The 20,692-nt window shown below is 43.4% G+C and overlaps 1 protein-coding gene across 9 annotated transcripts in view; it reads right to left on the reverse strand.

The window, feature by feature from the left end:
• The window catches only part of RARB (retinoic acid receptor beta), a 483,315-nt gene that overhangs the window by 439,899 nt on the left and 22,724 nt on the right, over positions 1–20,692 (reverse strand). For 4 of the 9 annotated variants that reach the window (XM_067561898.1, XM_067561897.1, XM_067561903.1 and 1 more), the window contains exons 3-4: positions 18,835–18,920; positions 13,497–13,605 (exon numbers count right to left, since the gene is read on the reverse strand). The gene's annotated coding sequence lies outside the window, so the exon portion shown is untranslated. Of the gene's footprint in view, positions 1–13,496; positions 13,606–17,935; positions 18,034–18,834; positions 18,921–20,692 lie in introns of all 9 variants that reach the window. The other 5 variants (XM_067561902.1, XM_067561899.1, XM_067561904.1 and 2 more) reach the window with 3 other exon arrangements.

The raw sequence follows: 20,692 nt of genomic DNA on the forward strand, positions 1-20,692 counted from the left end.
GAGAGCACAGGAGCAGCAGACCAGAGGCAGAAGTCTGGGAGCTGGCTGTGGAGAGAAGGCCAAGCACCACAGGCACTGGGACTGAAAAGCTTAGAGCCAGGCTTGTCACAAACGTAGAGGCCTGCATGTGACTGCCCCTGGGAGACAGGTGGCTTGGAGTTAGTGTTCTTGCTACCAGGCCCCATCTGGACTGAATTGCTCTGAGGGGCTGAGTTAGCAGGTGCAGGTTCATCTTTTGTTTGTGACTTAAAACCACTGTGCCGAGGACAACTGCCTCTGTTTATGTCTGGCTCCCCGGCAAACAATCCACTGTTCTTCAACGGACTATGAGCAGAGCTTAAAGCACATGGGAACGCAGACCCCATAAGTACGATTTCTACATCGTGAGCACCAGGGGCACACATTTCAGCCCTGCCTGGAAGAAACCTCCCCTCTGATTGGCTGCTTTCCCAACTTACCCACCCCACTGGGTATAAGCAGCCAGTAAGAGCTGCAGTTGGAGACAGGCCGAGCTCTCTCCTCTCCCTCAAGAAGCTGAAGCCATTCTCACCGGAGGGGGAGGAGGGAGCAGAAAGAGCCCATCAGCCCTGGGCAGTTCCATTACCTCCTCCCCTCTCTCCCCTGCCCTCCTGTGAGCAATGGGGATGGATCCTCTGCTCCCCCCCTTTAACTCCTGGCCACAGGAGAGAGCAGCCCACTGCAAACTCCATTCTAGGCCTGAAAGAGGGGAATGAAAAACCCCAGAATCTGCAGGAAGAGTAGATATAAAGCTGGAGGCACACAGCTGATGCAGAAGCAGAACTGATCGGGGTGGATGCAGGATGACAGGTCAGCTTAAAGCATGTGTATTAGGAAGATTCACTGCTGCTGTCTGAAGAGCACTACGTCCACAAAAGGCAGTCATATAACCCCAAAAGCCAGCAAACAACAAGCTTTTAACAGCTCACACCTAACTCAGAGAATACGTTGCACCCTTTCAAACTCCATCTGATAAATGTCTCTAAAAAGGCACCTCCATTTCTGGGGTTTTAGTAAGTTCTTTTGTACACTGAATTGAATTCATCCTTCAGTAAGAAATTACTCCAGTGCATCAGACATGATTTTCTAACACTCTAAAAGTACTGCATTTAGACTCCATTTTCATCTCAGACCCCCGCCCTCCTCCCCCCGCTTTTTTTTTTTTTATTAAAGAATACCTTCCACTTTTACAGTAGTTTGCAACTGTTTACTTTGGCTATAGTGTCTCCCATCTAAAACCAGCAGACTCAATAGTTCAGAAGTATCTCTTATGGGAAAGTTTTTTCTTAATGCACAATATCAAATGGTCATTTCTATCTTAAGAAACAACTTTCCAAACTAAAAAAAGAATATTGATCTCCATAGGGATAAGAACAATGTCTGAGTCCATCCAGGAGAGGGGAAAATATTTTGCTTCCCCGTACCTTTACCAGAAGCATAAACTTTAAAGTATTGAAGCTACAGAAGGTAATGAGCCATACTCGTTATTGTATCTGGGTGAGCAAATGGGTAGTCCAATAGCTTAGGACACAGACCATTTAATCATAAAGCGCTCAAGAATATGGCTTTGAATCAAGTACTTTAAAAGAGAGACCTCGTGAATGACTTCTTCCTGAAATGTATTAATTTGAATGTAGGCTTGATTTAGGGTATATTACACTAGCTTTTTGTAATCCACTGGACTACTATTCTTCAATGAGATATTGTTTACTCATACTGTATAGAGAGTGTTTGCATTTGCTCTACAAATAAAGTGTGTGATAAGGTGTTTAAGCCTCACAAGTCCCAGGAATTTACACCTACTACTATTTTAGTTAGCCAGTTACTCAAAAACAAAAAAACAAAAAAAACAAAACCACACCCTAGCAGATCAATAGCTCTATGGAGTGATGACTTTTGCTCTAATTCCTGCAGAAGTCTCCCAAAAAGTTAAGACTAACTTTGAATCAAGGGTCTGATCCAAAGCCTATTGAAGTCAATGCGAGCTTTCTCCCCATTGACTTCAAATGGGCTCTGAAGCAGGCTCCAAGAGGGTAAACACAAACTGAGCTGCCACGCTTACAATTCTATTCTTCACATTTTTCAAAATAGTGAGGAGATTGTAAATTTTAAGACAATAAAAAGAGGTTTGATTTTCTTAGGGTAGGTGCTCAGTACTGCATGTTCCTTAAAAATCAGGTTTCTTTTATGCATCTGAGGGAATGTCTACACTTCTGGTGGCATTGTCAGCAGTGCAGGATCAATTAAGCGGCAGTGGAGACCCGCTCAATTGATTCAGAAGTCAACTCAATAAATCCACCCCCGCAAAAAGATTAACTCTGCATCGATGGGAGAGCATTTCCCATCGGCACAGCATGGGGGAATGCTGCGCTAATTAGAATTTAGGAAGTCGACGGGAAAAACGCAACCTACTCTATTTAGCTTGGGTATATCCCGTCGACCGCCACCAAACTTCACTAGCACTGTAGACCAGGCCTAAATTGGATACCCAAAGCTCAAACATCCAAATTCAACATTCACTTTTGAAAATGTAGGCATTTGTTTTGTTGTCGCTGTTTAATCATTGTAGTTTAATTTTAGTTATTTAGGGTGATCTTGCATAACATGAGCCAACTCACGATTTTATCACAAATATTGGTGTTTTTTCTTAAACCCCCAAAGCCTAGGCCATCTACAGTCATGTAATTTCCTAAGAACAGCAGCTTCCATTTAAAAAATTAAGTACATTTCTAGTCCTCATGGTTGCACAGGAAAGCCTGAAGAGGTAAACACTTCAGGCTGTAAAATGAGAACGCATATCAAAAGAATCCAAAATATATTGTTTTTATTTTTAAGCCTCAATTTTTCGGAACCTGACTCATTATTTTTGAACGCTTGGGATTGGAAATACTGTAATTGTACTTGTTACCACTAGGACACTTCTTTGCTGCTCTGGGGATTAGTGCCATCCAGATCTGACGCCCCTCTCTCTCTTGCCACATTCTTTCTTGCTCTCCGGGGCTCTGCACACTTTCTCTTTGCGACTCAGCTCTCCAGCCTTCTCTGCTCTATCTACTAGTCCCTCTCCACTCTGGATTTACCAGCCCAAACACCCTCCTCCCAGGGAGTAACTGCAGACTACTTAGCTCTGTAGCCTTTTTCTGCTGCAAACTTCCTGACTTTACACCAGCCCTGCCTATTCCTTCTCAGCTGGACTTCATCATCAGTCAGGCTTTCAATCCCAGGCTCTCCCCCCCAAGTGCAGCCTGTCAGGTTAATTAACCTAATTTAACCTGTTTTGCCCTGTGTGGGGTGGACACCCCACCACAGTACTGTACTATATGTTGTAAAATAATAAGTTGTAAGTATAACTATAGCATCCAACCATCTTTCCAGAGGAAGAGTAGAGAGACTGCCATTTTTCTGTCTATGAATTATGAAGTGTGAATTAGTGAAGTGCAGATCATCAAGGTGAAAAGACAATTACTTACCTTCATAAATGTTGTTCTTCAAAATGTGTTGCTCATGTCCATTCCAGTCTAGGTATGTGTGTGCCCAAGTGTATGATCACCGGAATTTTTTTTCCCTTAGCATCTGTAGGGCTGGCCCCAGCGCCCTCTGGAGCCCCGCACCCATGCCATGGTATATGGGGCGCCACCAGCCCTGCGCCCCCTCATTTCCTTCTTGCCATCAACTCCAACAGCGGGAACGGAGGGCGGGTCATGGAATGGATATGAGCAACACATCTCAAAGAACAACAGTTACGAAGGTAAGTAACCGTCTTTTCTTCTTTGAGAGCTTGCTCGTGTTGATTCCATTCTAGGTGACTCACAAACAATATCCCCAGACGTGGGCTCCGCATTTACAGATGTGCCGTTTGCAGCACTTCTCTGCCAAAGTTGACATAGTCCCTCGCCTGCTGGGTGATGGCGTAATGGGATGGTGAAGGTGTGGACCGACAACCAGGTAGCGGCCTTTTCCTGTATTGGTACCTGTGCCAGAAAAGCTGCAAAAGAGGCTTGCACTCTGGTGGAGTGGGCTGTGACGATTCCTGGTGGAGGAACATTTGCCTGCTTGTAACAGAAGTTGACGCAGGAAGTTATCCATGAGGAGATCCTGTGAGAGAAAACCAGTAAGTCTTTCTTCCTTTCTGCCACTGCAACAAAGAGTTCGTGGTTTTACAGAAGTGTTTTGTCCTCTCGATGTAGAAGACTAAAGCATGCCTAAAATCAAATGTGTCACTTACATTCCCTGTTTGAGCCACATTGTTTCAGAAAAAATACTGGAAGAAAGATGTCTTGGTTGTTATGGAATTGAGTGTGGGTAAGAAAGCCAAGTGAGGATGCAACCGGATTTTGTTCTTATAGAACACTGTGTACGGTGATCCTGAGGTAAATGCTCTAATCTCAGACACCCTTCATGCTGAGGTGATTGCTACTAGGATGGACACCTTCCAAGAGAGTAGCAACAAGAAGCAGATAGCCATGGGTTCAAAGGCGGGTGTTGTGAGTTTTGACAGAACTAGGTTCAGATCCCAGGGGGTCAACAGGTCCCAAACTTGAGGGTAAAGCCTTTCTAGGCCTTTCAGGAACCTAACTAACTGTCATGCAATGGGGAAAAAAATGATTGCCCTTATATAGGAGGATAGAATGTGGAGATGGCTACCAGATGAACCTTTAATGAAGAAATAGCTAGGCCCATGCATCAAGCAGAACTGATGACACTTCTCGTTCAGTTTGGATGCAAAAAAGTCCACTCGGGAAGATCATGCTGGCCACCTCTGGGTGGAGGGACCATTCATGGCACGGTAAGAAGGACTTGCTGAGGAGGACTGCTGTGGCATTCTTGACACCCGGGAGATGGGAAGCCATGATGTAGATATTGTGTCGGATGACAGGGTTCCACAGACACATGGCCTCTTGGCACAGGGCTGGTAAGCGGACTCCACCTTGCTTATTGATGTAGTACATTGCAGCAGTGTTGTCTGTCAGAACCTGAACTACCTTGCCTGCCATGAAGGGAAGGAACACTTGGCACGACAGACGTAACGGCCTGAGTTCCCTGATGTTTATGAGCAGGGTGCAATCTTCCTGTGACCAAGTCCCTTGGGTACTTTGATTGGAACTGATATGAGCCCCCCAGCCCAAGTCCAAGGCATCAGACAACAGGGTGACTGAGGGGACTAACTCTTTGAAAAGCATGCCTTGCATTACTGAATGAGGATTCAACCACCAACTCAGGGAGGACAAGATATGCAGGGGCACTGTGACCATGCAGTCCAGGCTGTGCCTGCTCGGGGTATACCTCAAGGCCGCCATAAATGTTGTGGCCTGAGCCTTAGACATGCATGGCACACCACATAAATGCAAGCCGCCATATGGCCCAGCAGCTGCAGGCAAATTTGGGCTGTTGTCAGGGGAAAATCGCGGATGTGTGTGATGAGGTTTGACATGGCTTTGAATCAGGGCTCTGGCAGGAAAGCCTTGGCTTGTGTGGAATCGAGGACTGCTCCAATGAATTCTACTTGCTGGACCAATGATAACGTCGATTTTTGTTCATCATAGGCCCAGGCTGTGACAGGTGGTACGTACCAGGTCAAAGCTGTTCTGGACCTGACACTGGGACCTGCTTTTGATCAGCCAATTGTCCAGGTAAGGGTAAATCTGCACTCCCCAGCGCCTTAGGTGCACAGCCACCACTGCCATGCATTTTGTGAATACCCTTGTTGCAGAAGACAGGCCAAATGGCAGAGCCGTAAACTAAAAGTGGAAACAACCCACCACAAACTGAAGGAAATGACTGTGTCCAGAGAATACCACAATGAGGAAATACGCATCCTTTAGGTCAAGAGTGGCATACCAGTCTTCTTGATTCAGTGACAAGATGATGGAGGCTAGGGAGACCATGCAGAACATCAGTCTCTTGAGATACTTGTTGAGATGTCACAGTCTAGGATGGGTCTGCGGCCCCCTTTTGCCTTGGGGATGAGAAAGTACCGGGAGTAAAACTGTTTCCTCCACATGTGTGGAGGAACTTCCTCTACAGTCCCACTCTGAGAAGGTTCTCCTCCTCCTGCACGAGAAGTTGCTCGTGAGAGGGGTCCCTGATGAGGGACACGGGGGACTAGGAGGGAGAACTGTTGAGTGTAGCCCGCTGAAATGATGCTGAGGATCCAATGATCCAATGTAATCTGGGCCCACAAAGGAAGAAAGGGGGCAAGGCAGTTCAGGAATAATTGGGAAGAAGGATCCTGGACTGAAACCGGAACACTGTCTTCAGGCACATTCTCAAAATAACTGACATTGCCTGCCTGAGCACTGGGAGGGCCCCAGGTGGGTAGTAGACGAGGAGGTCAGGGCTGAATGGCGCCTTCTGAAGCCCTTGTCCTCATGCCTCCTCCTGTAGGGGCCAAAACGTGGAGCCTGAAACCTGGGCTGCTGCTGAGGAGGGTGAAACTGTCGTCTGGAGGCCTGTGGTGTATATAGACCTAAAGATCGCAGGGTGGCTTTTGAATCTTTTACCTTATGGAGCCTAGTGTCGGTCTGATCTGAGAAGAGTGCACTTCCAACCAACGGAAGGTCTTGGATAGATTGTTGTACTTCCTGGGATAGACTTGACGATTGCAGCCACGAGCACTGGTGTATGGAAACGGCAGAGGCCATAGATCTTGTTGCCGAGTCTGCCTGCAGAGCAGCCCGGGCCACTGCCTTGCCCTCCTCCAAGAGTCCTGAGCCTGCTCTTCTGGCAGCACATCTCCAAACTTCTTAAGGGAGTCCCAGATATTATGATTGCATGCCTGCTGGTTGGCAAATCTAAATTGGAGGCTGGCCATCAAATAAATCTTCCCAAACAAATCTAACTTTTTTGGAGTCTTTATTTTTTGGGGTTGAGCTCTTCTGATCCTGTCTATCCCGCTCATTAGCAGCTGCCACCACTATCGATCCCTGGGAAGTTTTCATGAACAGACAGTCAAATCCCTTGGCTAAGATGTAGTATTTCTTTTCTGCCCTTTTGGATGCCGGAGGCAGAGAAGATGGTGTTTGCCACAGGGTCTTGACCACTTTGAGCACTCCTTCGTGTATTGGCTGGGTGGCCTGGGCCAGCGCCGCAGCTGTCAGCACATCAAGAGGTTGTCCACGGTTTCCTTGAGCTCCTCTGCCTCCAAGCCCAGATTGGAGGCCACCCTCTTGAGGAACTCTTGGTGGGCTCTAAAATCATCTAATAGGATCAAGGGTCCTGCGGTGATGAAGACGACAACAGCAGCGGTAGGGCAGGCGGGACATCTCCTCCTCCTGCAAAGGGACTGATGTAGATGCCCCCTCCTGAGACTCAGTGCCTGCCTCCGATCCTGAGTCCAGAGCCTCCTCTAGGCCCACCGGCGCTGCTGAATGTTTTCCCAGTGACTGGTAAGAGTAGGGCCTTGGTGTCATGAGAAATTCCCACAGATTCCAATATGGCCATCGGGCCAGTCACTTACCCTGGGGCCAACCCAATGTTGAAGGGCCCGGACCAGCTCTTGCACCTTTGATGGTTGGCAGTGGCTGGTTCTGGCAATGGGCCTGTCACCAATCAAGGAGTAGGAGTCCTCTCCTGGAGACCATGGAGGAGTTAATGTCACCTCCCTCCAGCTGTCCTGCGGTGCAGAGAGACGGTGCCAGGGACAGGAGGACCAGTGCCTGGAACCCATGGTCCCATGATATTCCGCTGAGCGCCGATGTGAGTAACGTGGTGCCAGAGTGAGGTCAGAGACCGGTGGTGGGACTCCTGAGATCAGTGCCACATTATAGGGGACCGGTGCCAGGAAGAGGACTGGGATCTGTGCTGCCAAGCTGCAGATGAGTTCCTTGAGCAGAGGATCGGGATTGGTGCTGATCAGTGAATATCGGTGCTGCGGGAGAATATCTTGGCGCGGGTGAATGCCTTGGTGTCAGGGACTGGAACTGGTGCACTTAGCTGCGGGAGAGCACCTCGGTTCCAGGGACCAATGCCATAAATGTGGGGACCTTCTCTTGGCAACCAGGGCCGCAGTGATACGCAGCGGCGTTGTGGTTCATGGGAGCAATGTAGCCACTGTAGGGGCCCCATTTTGGGCTTCCCTCTTGATATTGTTGCCTTTCCTCTTTCCGGCACTGAGAAGAGTCTAGGTGAGGGAAGCAGGGGGAGGCCCATCAGGTCTCTCACCACTTGAAACGCCTCTGGCATTGATGGCACCCTAAGTTGGAGTGGCCCCCTTATGCTCCCCGGAGTCGGGGGTAGCTCCCTGAGTGGCAAACCCACACCCGTCTGCCTCGGCACAGGTGGCTGGGTCCAATGCAGGACCTATACTTGACCCCACTTCTCTGCTCCTTTTCGGTCCGGGGGAATCACCTCTGTCAGGGCGCTGCTTTTTTTGCCGCTTCTTCAGTGACAGAGAAGGAGAGCAACATTGAGAAGCCACCAGTGCAGAAGTGTTCGGCACCGAGATAGAACGGTGAGGTTCTGAAGCCAGTCTCAGTGCCGCATCCGGCAGCAGGGCTTTCAGGAGGATTTCTCTCTTGCTTTTTTTTGTCCTCGGCCTGAATTCCTCACAAATCCTGCACTTGTCCTTCTTATGCGATTCCCTCAGATGCTTTAGGCAACTGTCATGGGAGGGAAGGGGGGTTGCTAAGCAGGGAGGGTTTGTTGCAGGCAGAACAAGGCTTGAAGCCCAGGGACCGGGACCTGCCCCACTCCCAGGCAGCGGTCCCTAACGGGACTAACACTTAACTAACTATATACAGATCAAAACTAACTAAAAACAAAGAAGACAACTAAACTAACTACTAAGGAAACTCAGAACACTTGCAGTAGCAAGCAAAAGCGAGGGCTCCAGCAACCGTCAGGGGAGGAAAGAAGGAACTGAGGGGGTGCAGGACTGGCAGCACCTCATATACCGCGGCATGGGCGTGGGGCTCCAGAGGGCGCCAGAGCCGGCCCTACGGATACTGCTAAGGGAAAAAAATTCCAGAGACTGTGCATGTGGGTGCACAAACACCTAGAATGGAATCGATATGAGCAGGCACTCGAGGAAGAATCATGTGAACCACAGACTTGATCCAAAAGTCCACTAAAGTCAATAAAAAATATCCTACTGACTTTGATGGGCTTTGATTCAAGTCCCATCATCACTGTCCTATCACCAGAACAGCACACAGTACTTGCAGGTAACTCTCTCCTGTGCATCTGAGTAAGATGTCCAGCCTTACAACTTTTGTGGTTGTTCATGACAAAGATATAATTTCCCTGTATTCTTTGACAAATATAGCTCTGATCTGATGCTCATGTGTGCAGCAGAATACCTGAGGCTTCTTGATCATTAAGGTGTTCAAGAACAATACAAACACCCCTGAAACTCCTCCTGACTGGGTAGGCTGAGCAGAAAATTTTATTCCTCAATTCACAAAAGCAGTCAAGCAAGAGCTTACATCCATCCCTGTTAATGCAAGTACTTAAGTAAATGCTTAACTTTAAACATGTGCAACATCCCACTGACTTCATTACATGTTTAAAATTAAGCTCTTGGTTAAATGATCTCTGTAAATAAGGATGTTTTCTGAATTGGGCCTCAGTGCTGATTCTGGAGCAAGTGTACATAGGATGTGAGAAGAGAGAATTCATTTGCCAAAGATGCAAGAAATTTTGATTGAGTAAATGCTGAAGTTACATCAATGTTGAAGCAGCTGAGAAAAGGACAACTCAAGAGGATAATTTATGTTCTGAAGCAGGAGCATGTATCAACGCAGTAGGCTTGCGTAGTAACACTAGCTAGCACTACAGTATGTGTCAGTGGGGCAAGCTTGTTATGCAACCTCACTGTAAAGTTTAGTTTTGTCTGTCTAAACTGTTTGTTAGGAGGAAATAACATTTTGCTGCAGGCAACGTGAACAGAATACAAAGAAACAATACACAAGATAAAACCATCCAATTTTCATTTGAAAAAGCATGCTGGCCACAAATTCCCTGTTGACAGGGAAAAACCATGATGCAAAACACAATTTTTTTCTTTTTAAAAACAAACAAGAGGCCTATCCATGAGCAACCAAATTTTCAGTTTTTAACTGGATTGCTATGTTGGCAAATTTCCTTGTTAAAAGGAAAAATCCTGCTGGCTGACTACAGTTTCCTTCTATAACAACAACAACAAAATATCCATAAAAATGGCCATTCTGGGTCAGACCAATGGTCCATCTAGCCCAGTATCCTGTCTTCTGACAGTGGCCAATGCCAGATGCTTCAAAGAGAATAAACAGAACAGGGCAATTACTGGGCAATCCATCCTGTCATCCAGTCCCAGCATCTGGCAGGCTTAGGGATACCCAGAGCAGGGGATTACATCCCTGACCATTATGGCTAAGCATTATCCACCTATCCTCCAAATTTCAAATGCTAGCCACCCAAGTTTTCAAATAAAAAACATGATCCTTATCCTCAATTGCCTGCACCTTGTGCAGTCATTTACACCATTCCAAACAGGTTATAAAATGCTATTGAATCAAAATGGTAACAGCACTCCCTTTAGACCAATATAAAGAACTATACCTAGGGTAGGGCAATGGAGAATTCAGTCCCATATTTGCAACAAACATAACTATTTTTTTAATGGACAATATAGTTTCTTGGGGGGGGTGAGGGTGGGGGTAAATTATATCATTTTAAAAACAGATCATATGGGTAGAAAGCTTAATTACTTGTTTTAGAAAAACTGGAAGCAATTCTTTATAAAGGAGAAAGAAAAAGGGAAAGGAAACACTAACTCAAAAAAAATAACTTTTGCTAAAAAGATTTTGTTAAGAAACAGTCATCTTCTTTAAAACTTTTTTTAAAATTTTAATTTAGCAAAGAAAATTCTCCCAGACAAACCTTACTTTTTTTCTTATTCTGGTTTAATCCCTGCGTCTTGAACAACTTGTCTTGGGGTTCCTAAATCAGGTGTTTTCAAGATATTTTGGATTCTTTAGGACACTGACTTTGGCATGACTAAAAGCTCATCCTGTATAAGACGGTCATTTTCACCAAACCATTCTTGGTAGTGACGTTTGAAAAATTCAATGTTTCTGTAGAGTTTTAATTGTCATCAGTGTTTTCAAATTTCTACAAATTCACTGTCATCTATCTGCCCCCAGTTTAGTCTTGATTCTTTTCTTTAAATTCTTCCTTGGTAGTAATAGTGCCAAGGGGATATATAAGGATTCTTTTGGGTAGTTCTTTTATGCTCATAATCTTCTTTGTAGTGTTATGAGCAGGGCATTCAATGCTCTTGGGATTTTAATCTGTTGTAGGTGTCTTTGCACAGTATGATGTAGTCAGCTTCTGCTTGTACTGTAATCTTGAGTGCAATCCATACTGTTCCATATTTATGAGTCTAGTCTAGTGGGAGACTTATTTTGTTGATAATGAGTTGGAAAGGTGAATAGACAGTGATTGTATTAGGAGCAAGATAATAAATGAAACAATAAAAATAAATATCCAACAATATAATGATTAACAATACATACCTTCCAATGCCTGATACAATGTACAGCTAAAAAGGTCAAAAGATACAAAAGTCCCCATGTGTTTTTAATCATTCACTGATATTTAGTTTACCATTTTAAAATTGCAATACATCTTTTAAGGAACAGTACATCCAATATTAGAAAGCAGAGAGCAGTTCTCTAAGTAATTTTGTGCATTTTCTATATTTCTCTCTTCAAAACCTCCCAGATCCTTATCACAATACTATAGTTTTTTCTACTTTAGAGTGTTAGATTCCAGGATTAATATTAAAAACCACTGCAATTACTAATTTCAAAAATCATTTTTCTTCAAGTATGCCTCATACTTACCATAGTATTTCTATTACTATCTCTCACATAAACACCTCAGCACAGAAATGAAGAGATAATGTTATATCAATTTTCAAAAGCTGCTGTTTTAGAAAAACCATGAGCAAGTTTGAAGGAATATGCTAACATAAATATTAAACATAACAATATGGTGCCTGATACGATGCATTAACAGTCCTTAATGTTATTGAACAGACTAGAAGAGAGACACTTTGCTTGCACTTGCTTGGCAGACAATTACTCTTTGCTACTGTAATACTTCATGTGCATACTTCCAAGGAAGACTCATGAATGCACAGGTTCATTAAGGGAATGAGAGAATCGATTGTAAAATGGAAAAGGCCGAGTGAGGTCATATTTCAAAGAGATGAATATGGTACACTCCATTATGTTGTAATCAGCCTCTCACTTTCATCTTAAGAACTGTAATAGTCTATCCTAATTTTGAGAAAGGAAAAAAAAAAATCTTGCTGCCATCATCCCAAACACAGTGAGGAATTCAAATGTGCTGCAAGCAGTTTCCATTTACAATGGTCTTTGAAGCAGACCATCTTGATATTGCTGACAATTTTTCTTCTTAATAAGAAAAACACTCAAATGCTGCTAATATTGCTGCCTTGGCAAACCTCATATAATAGATGGGGCTTGCCCTGTACATGACACATAGAACATCAGTCAAGACTGAATTTTATTTCAATTTATTATGGTTGCCATCTAAATGAAAAAATGTTTACCTTGTAGGACATTTGAACAACATAAGTGTGCAAATGATGTAATCACCCATTTTGGGAGAAAATTCTGATTTTGATTAAAAATATGTACATTTGAAAAACTAAATATTTAATTAATATGAAATAACAAAAAACCCACAAGCACATTAAGAGACTATGGTCACTGGTATTCGTGGTGTAATGCCATAATCGCATGGTTGATAATTTGTATCTTTATATGGCAAATGTATTGCATTTTCTTCTTTTAAAATGGTAAACCCTGATATTTTTGAAGAATAACGAATATATTTTAATAATTTTTCATTCATGAATCATGTGCTTCATTTTTTCAAGACAATCATTTATTACAGTATCTCACTTACTAGTGTAGGCTCTGTAGATTCTGCAGCTGCAGAAACCTTACAGGTCTCCAGGGCTAAGCAACCAGAGACACTGTACACTAGTCCAAAGGGGAATGTCTACCTCATAAGCAGCCGTGAAATGTTGTTTTCATTACTATATGGCCGCCTGACCTGTCCAGAGGCAGAGTCTATGGCTCAGCCAAACCCAGTTGCCATATGCAGTAACTGGAGTCAGAGGAAAAATTCATGATGGGTTCTTCCCTAACTGGTACACTCAGGATTATACAAGATAATGGTCATGATGTGGCGGGTGTCATGGAACTCTATAAAATCCAGGCCACTCTTTAGTACTTATGCTTAAATCCCATTAAATTTTCATGTACTCTTTCTATATTTCCTTCTCTCCCCCCCCCCCCATTGCTTTTTACCAGATTATTCGTGTATAAATAAAAGCTTTGCCCTTTGTAATCAGTTGGCTCCTTTTGCTTGATTTGTGCAATGATGCTGAAAAAATCAGAGCCTAAATGCATCATCATTCGTCATCATGGAAACAACTGTTTATATATAATGCCATGAGAACGTACCAGGCAAGAAAAGCAGACTTGCTATAAAAGAAAGCAATTCAGTCTGGATCTGCAGGCAAATCACGAAATCTTCTTTACTCAGGCAAAATTCCCACTGAAGCTGGAATTTCTACACAGAAGACAAAATCAGGACTTCAGGAACTGGATCAAAGAGTGTATAGAGAAATAATCTGTTAGTGTATTTGATATATTTTGCACAATCATGTGAGGTCTTTAGCATGGTTCCACAATGTACCGTGCAGTTCTACAACTCATCACACAGGGCAAAATCTTACAGCCCTCACTCTCAGGCAAAATTAAAGACAATGGGAGTTTTTCCTGAGTAAGGATTACAGAATTTGGCGGAGAAGTGACAGCAGTTGGCCTTTAAAAAAAATTGGATAAATAAATGGAAAAGAAAGAAGTACTGGAAAACTACATAACACTTAAATGAGATTTCATAAAACATTACCTATTGTAAAGTTTGCCAGAATGTGTTGAAAGCAAAGGAGCCAGTTACATTGTATCCTGCTGTAGCTGTCCAACTTCATAGCTAAAATGTTCATGATAATTACACATTAAACAAGTAGAAAAGGAAATCCACAATATTATTAAGAGGATTTTGGCTTGACGGTTGCTTTTTGAGATTAAATGACAGATACAGTACTATCAACTGCAAAGGGTGATGAATTTGTACAAACTTTAGGAAATCACACCCTTGGGACTGCACAGTCTCTATGTAGTTCTGCAGAAACCCTACAAAATATTGTCAACTTCACCATAATAGGTCTTACATTAGACCAGTGTTTCTCAAATGGTGTTCCGCGGAACCCCAGGGTTCCGTGGGCTGAGTTGAAGGGTTCCGCAAAGAAGCGGAACTGCGCCACCGAAAGTACCAAAAATTGCACCCCGCCGAACAGCTGTTCACGCGCTGCCGAACAGCTGATGGGGCCGCCGAAAACGGCTCAGAAAGCACGCCGCCGAAACAACCCTACACCGTGCCGCCAAAAAGAGGAAGATTTCCTCGACTTTTCGGCGGAGGGTATGGCATGGGCGCGCAAGGGTTCCGGGGGGGAGAAATAAAATTGAGAAACACTGCATTAGACATTACAGAAAAGATAGGAAGGACAGTCTTGTGGTTAAAGCACTGTTCTGTGACTCAGGAGATCTAGGTTTAATTCCTGCTTCTGCTACAAACTTCCTGTGTCATGTTGGGAAAGGTAATATATCTTCTGTACATCAATTCCCCATCTGTAAAATGGGGGCCATTTAACTACATGAATCAATACAGCAATTTTTAAGCAAAGGGGGAAAAAAATCTCCTTTTTTGCTATTTTGCTTTTTTTACAAAATAAAAATCTTCTTCCCTGTTCATGTGAAAAAAAAAAATCACGTAATAGTTGAAGCTTCCAACACCCAGTGTTATATATTTTTAAACCACAGAATGATAGAACCCTAGAAATGTAGGGCTGGAAGGGAGCTTGAGAAATCATCAAATCAAGCCACCATGCTGTGGCAGGACCAGGTAAACCTAGACCATCCCCGAGAAGTGTTTTTAAAAACCTCCAATGATGGGTATTCCACAACCTCCACTAGAAGCCTATTCCAGAGCATAACTACCCTTATAGTTAGAACATTTTTCCTAATATCCAACCTAAATCTCCCTTGTTACAGACTAAACCAATTACTTCTTCTCCTACCTTCAGTGCACATGGACAACATGGTGAACTGATGAGAGAGAGAGACACCTTTATTTATTGATTTGATAAACAACATCACCAATATGTTGCTGGTGTCAGAGGATATTGTTACATTTACATAATACAGCTCTGTTATAGAAAAGATATAGAAGAACCAGCACTGGAGAAGTTAATAAACAAAATGCATTCATGGTGCATTACTTCAAATAACTTTACTATATAAATAGTCTACTCATAAAGAAATGGCCTCATTTAACATTTAATTCTCACACAATGCATTCAGAATGTATTGCAAGTATTAAAAATTATGCATGAATGTTACTGTTATACAAATGCAGTAACAAGAAAAACATTACCATTTTCCCCACTCATTTTTAAGTGTTTCCTGGTGCTTCATTTTCCTCAGGCTCCTATTGCTAGAGCCTTATTATTTTAAATCTTTTTTTGTAACTATTCCATGTATTGTAGCACCTGTTCTCCTAGTTAACAATGATGCCCAACCATATCTCTGAAAATCGAACACCATGTTGGTATTAATGCAGCCATGCTATGCGTCAAGGAACTGATCCAAGGATTTAAGAATGGGCCCACTTTAGTACTCCTAATAATAAAAGGGAGTTATTTCAATGTGCTCCAGGTACACTGTGGAATAAAAGACCTACACCAAAATCTTTAATTTCCTTGAGGACAACTGCTTCACTCACGGTGGGCAAGGCCATGGCATCAGTAGCAGTGTCTTGCCTGACCGGATGCTAACAGAGTCTTGCTGACAATATGCAGGACAATTACAACAATACGAAATACAAGGACATTTTTAAATTTAAAAAAAAACAAAAAACAAACAAAAAAAAACCTTTAAAAACTCCCTATCCAGATTTTTAATGATTCTGAAGCACTCTAGGACAAATGAAGTGCTTGACACCCTCTGTTTAAGCCGAAAAAACTGAGGAATTGGTTGGAAAAGATAGAACAACCTCATGCTATAAAGACTGGGCTAAATTCTGCGCTCATACTCATGCAATACTATTGATGGGTCTGAGAGAAAAATATGGCCCATTAAATTAACTAAATAGCAACTCAGGCCAGGCTGTTTGCGACCACTAGACTGGTTTCACACCATCAATGAACACACTTTATAGCACTTTTATAGCAATGACACTAATAGTGGCATTTTAGGAAGCAACTCTAGTACACATGTAAGTTTTTTAAGTCATGGGGACTTGGCCAACACCTGTAGAAAAATCTACCAGAGCAGATCAAGCTAGCACCATGTCTACAGAAGAACCTCAGAGATACGAACCGATCAGTCAACCACACACTTTATTTGGAACCAGAGGTACACAAGCAGGCAGCAGCAGAGGAAAAAAAAAAAAAGAAAAAGCAAGCAAGTACAGTACTATTTTAAATGTAAACTACCACCACCAAAATGGAAAACAGCATTTTCCTTCCGCACAGTAGTCTCAAAGTTGTAAGCTGTATTAAGTCAATGTTCACTTGTAAACTTTTGAAAGAACAACCATAAATGCTTTGTTCAGAGTTACGAACATTTAAGAGTTACAAACAACCTCCATTTCCCAAGATGTTCGTAACTCTAAGGTTCTACTGTAATTGCTTTTAGAAGATGCTGAAAAACCCAGATTCTTGATCAAGCTTTTCCACCAAAATTCCCAAGAAATGTTTCCCAGAACTATGGAAGGAGAAGAGTAGAACGATCCATGAAGTCCACTATGGATCTCATCATATCATAATTTACCCCTGCAGTTCTTCATTATTATATGATAGCTGCTACAGACAATTAATAGCAGAAGACAGAGATCTAAATCTAAAATCTACCAGTGCATATCATCATCCGTAACTTATTTAGGGTTGCTTTGGAATTTCTGCCTGTAGGTAAACTATAAGGGTCTGGAATATAAGACAGGAAAATTGAAACACACAGAAAACAACTTGCTTTCCTTCTATTATTTTCCTTCATAAAAGTTGCCTTATTTTCAATTTGCTAGTATGGTGTGTTAGCAGATGTCTTTAATATGCTTTGTATACAGCAGTAAAAACTGCATACACCAAAAAACAGAATGCTTCTGGTTTTGCACATCATATGGCTTTTTTATTTGATATGTTCTCTCTCGAAAACTATTCCTTCACAAAATGAAAATTCAGCAGAATCTCTAATAGCTTTCATATTTCAGTCTAATAAGTATCATGGCATTGCACTGCCACCCACCTTCACTACAATATTGCACAGCACATTTAACAGACATTTTCTTCCTTCAGAGATAGACCTTATGCGCGGTTTCTGCAGGACCTTAGTATTAACATTTAACAGAGTCTATGGGCATAAAGCACATTTGTGAACACCTGCTGGAACACTTTATTTGCCTTAAAAATTTTATTACAACTGTTAAATTTTCTTACTATGCTTTATGGGCCAAATCATAGCTCTATTTTAGTCTAAACTCCTACTGACTTCAATAGGACCCAGATTTGGCTGTATGGTGCAGATCCTAAAGGTATTTAAGTGCTTAACTTTCATTGCAATCCTGGGCCTACGTGACGTGCTATAAACACCACAAAATCATTGGTAACCTGTAGCCAATGATGGACAGAAAGGGCAAATATTTCAAAGAACCAGCCAAAACACTGACCTACCTTCCCATCAAAGGAGACTACCCCTCCATTCTTTAAAACAGAGCAGAGTCCATTTCATTACTAAGTGTAAATCAGTGGTTCTCAAACTTTTTCAGTCATGCTCCCTCTTACCAGTAACAGAACGTGTCTGTGCCTCCCCCTCCATTATGGCACAGCCAAGGTTTTCCTCATCAGTGGAGCTTGGGCTGAAGGCAGAGCTGCGGGCAGAACTGAGGATGGGAGAGGAAACGGGACAAGAGTCGGAGCTGGTCTGGAGGCGGAAAGGGAATGAGAGCAGAGCCTGGCTGGGGGTGGAGCAGGGAATGGACCTGTGGCTGGGGCCAGAGCTAGGGTCTGGGGCAGATAAGGAGTGAAGGTGGAGGTGGGCCTGGAGGAGGAGCAAGGCTGGAGGCAAAGCCGGGCTGGGTGTGGAGCGCAGCAGGGCTGGCAACGTGGTGCTCTCTCCCCACCCCCCATGGGGGCTGGTCTTGGCCCTGCTGCACACACCCCTGAATGCCCCGCCATGCCCATCTGGGGAGATGTGCCCCCCCAGTTTGGGGACCACTGGTGTAAATGAACAGCTGGTGAAAATTATTTTTTTCTGCTTTAGCTAAACAGGAAACCTTGCCCCTTCCTCCTGTACTAGGATCTGGTCACAGTGACCCAAGCTTCTGTCATCTCCAAACTAGATTAACATAACAAGTGGAAGCAATACAGAGGTTTCAGGTCGTGGAAAACACATAAATCCAACTCCTCACTGGGACGTGCTACCATGAGTACACCACCCCTGTGCTCTGTTCCTTCACAGATACTTCAGTTGCCAGTCCGAGATCTTGATCCTGATTTCTAAAGTCATCAATGGATAAACACCTACCTCTCTAACTATGACACACCAAGACAGCTGTGCTGCTCTGTAACAACGCAGCACAGTGAAGAACAAAGTATGTGAAAGCACTCTTAGTGAAGGGATTTCAGATGTGGAATGAGGTTAGAGAGGAGATTACAGCTAGTAAGGGTATGTCTTCACTCACGACAGCGCTGTCGGCATCGCTGGATCGATTCTTCAGCAGTGGACACCCGCTCGATCGATTAAGTAGCTGACGGCATTACTCCACCCCTGCAAAAAGATTAACGCTGCATCAATGGGAGGGCATTTCCCATCGGCGCAACGTCGTGGGGACGTCACAATATTTAGAAGGTAGGAAGTCAACAGGAGGTGTAGCTTGTGTATCTCCCGTCGACTGCCGCTGAATTTTGCCGTCAATGTAGATCAGGCCTAAGAATCTAATCACTTTTAAGGGCACTCTGAAAGACCCTTCCCTTTTTAGCTTTCACACCATAATCGGAAGAATTTATAATATTTTTTTTAAAGTAGGCACAAATAAATACATATATATAAAAGCAACCGAGCTTCCTATAACCAGGAAAGAGAAAAGTATAGATGACTCTCTGAAGTTCACTTGGAATTTCTCTAAGAAGATTTAATTTAACTTGGAAATATTTAGATATTATGCTGATGGCCACTATAGAAAACTCTAAAACATTTAGCTAGACACAGAGACAGTAAACTGTATTCACACTTGGAAGGATTAGATTTTTATCAGTAAATGTCAGTAAACATAGATTTCATTGTACAACACAAACCAATGACAAAATACCTCCAGATAGACAAAGTAAGAAAAATGCCACTTGCAAATTATTACAGTTTGATTTAAGGTTATTTACTTTGTGTATTTTGACAAGTGATGGTTACAATTTTGTTTTAATAATCAGAAAGCTTTAACTGTTTTAATCTTAACATCTTGTCATTAAATAATTACTGTCTGAGCCCCACATAATTTCCCACCACTGTGAAAATTTAAATTGAAAAACTATTAAAAATGCTTACAATCCATAATTTTGTGCAACAGTGAAAAGGTAAATGGTAAAAAAAAATGAAAATGCTTAAAAATAAACATTGATATTATCTTTCAAAATTATAAAAAAATAAAAATAAAATTCTGCCAAACCTAACTGAATAGCAGCATAGAATCACAGAAATGTAGGGCTGGAAGGGACCTCAAATCCAGCCCCTGCACTAAGGCAGATGAAGTGTACCTAGACCACCCCTGACAAGTCTTTATCTAACCTATGCTTTAAAACCTCTGATAAAGGGGATTCCACAACCAGTGGCGTACCGTGGGTCTCCAGCGCCCGGGGGCCAAGCTTGCATTTGCACACGCCCCCCCTGCACAGGGCAGGAGGGGGTCCCTGGATCCTACCAGACGGCACCACCCCCCAGCTGCCCTAGCAAGGGGGGGGTCTGTACCTGTGGAGGGGGGTGAGTGGGAGGAACACAACGCTTACCTCCTCCTGCTTGGGGGACTTTCTATGGCTTATTGCGATCGCTCTGGCTGGACTCCGTCACGGCCCCCCCGCACTTACCCGCAGTGCCCACCTCCCTCGCTCCAGCCCCACATCCCAGCACCGGCTCAGGCGGGGAGCGCAGGAGGCTCTAAGGGGCAGCAGCCACCTCTTAGAGCCTCCGATGCCCCCCTGCGAATTGTGAAAGGTTGGCCCGGTGCCTCTCCCCAGGCTCCCCCCCCCTCGGCATGACACTGTCCACAACCTCCCTTAAAAGCCTATTCCACTGCTTAATTACCCTTTCAGCTAAAAAGTTTTTCTTAACATCTAACCTAAATCTCCCTTGCTACAGATTAAGCCCTTTACTTTTTGTCCTACCTTCACCTAACATGGAGAACAACTGACCACTATCCTCTTTATAACAGCCCTTAGCACGTTTGAAGACTGTTATCAGGTTCCCCTCAGTCATCTTTTCTCAAGACTAAACATGCCTAGTTTTTTCAACCTTTCCTCATAGGTTGGGCCCTATCAAATTCACAGCTTTGA

The sequence above is a fragment of the Emydura macquarii genome, unplaced genomic scaffold (assembly GCF_026122565.2).
Source record: "Emydura macquarii macquarii isolate MOO-44397 ecotype Brisbane River unplaced genomic scaffold, CSIRO-AGI_Emac_v2 contig_2422, whole genome shotgun sequence".
NCBI classification, from domain to species: Eukaryota; Metazoa; Chordata; order Testudines; family Chelidae; genus Emydura; species Emydura macquarii.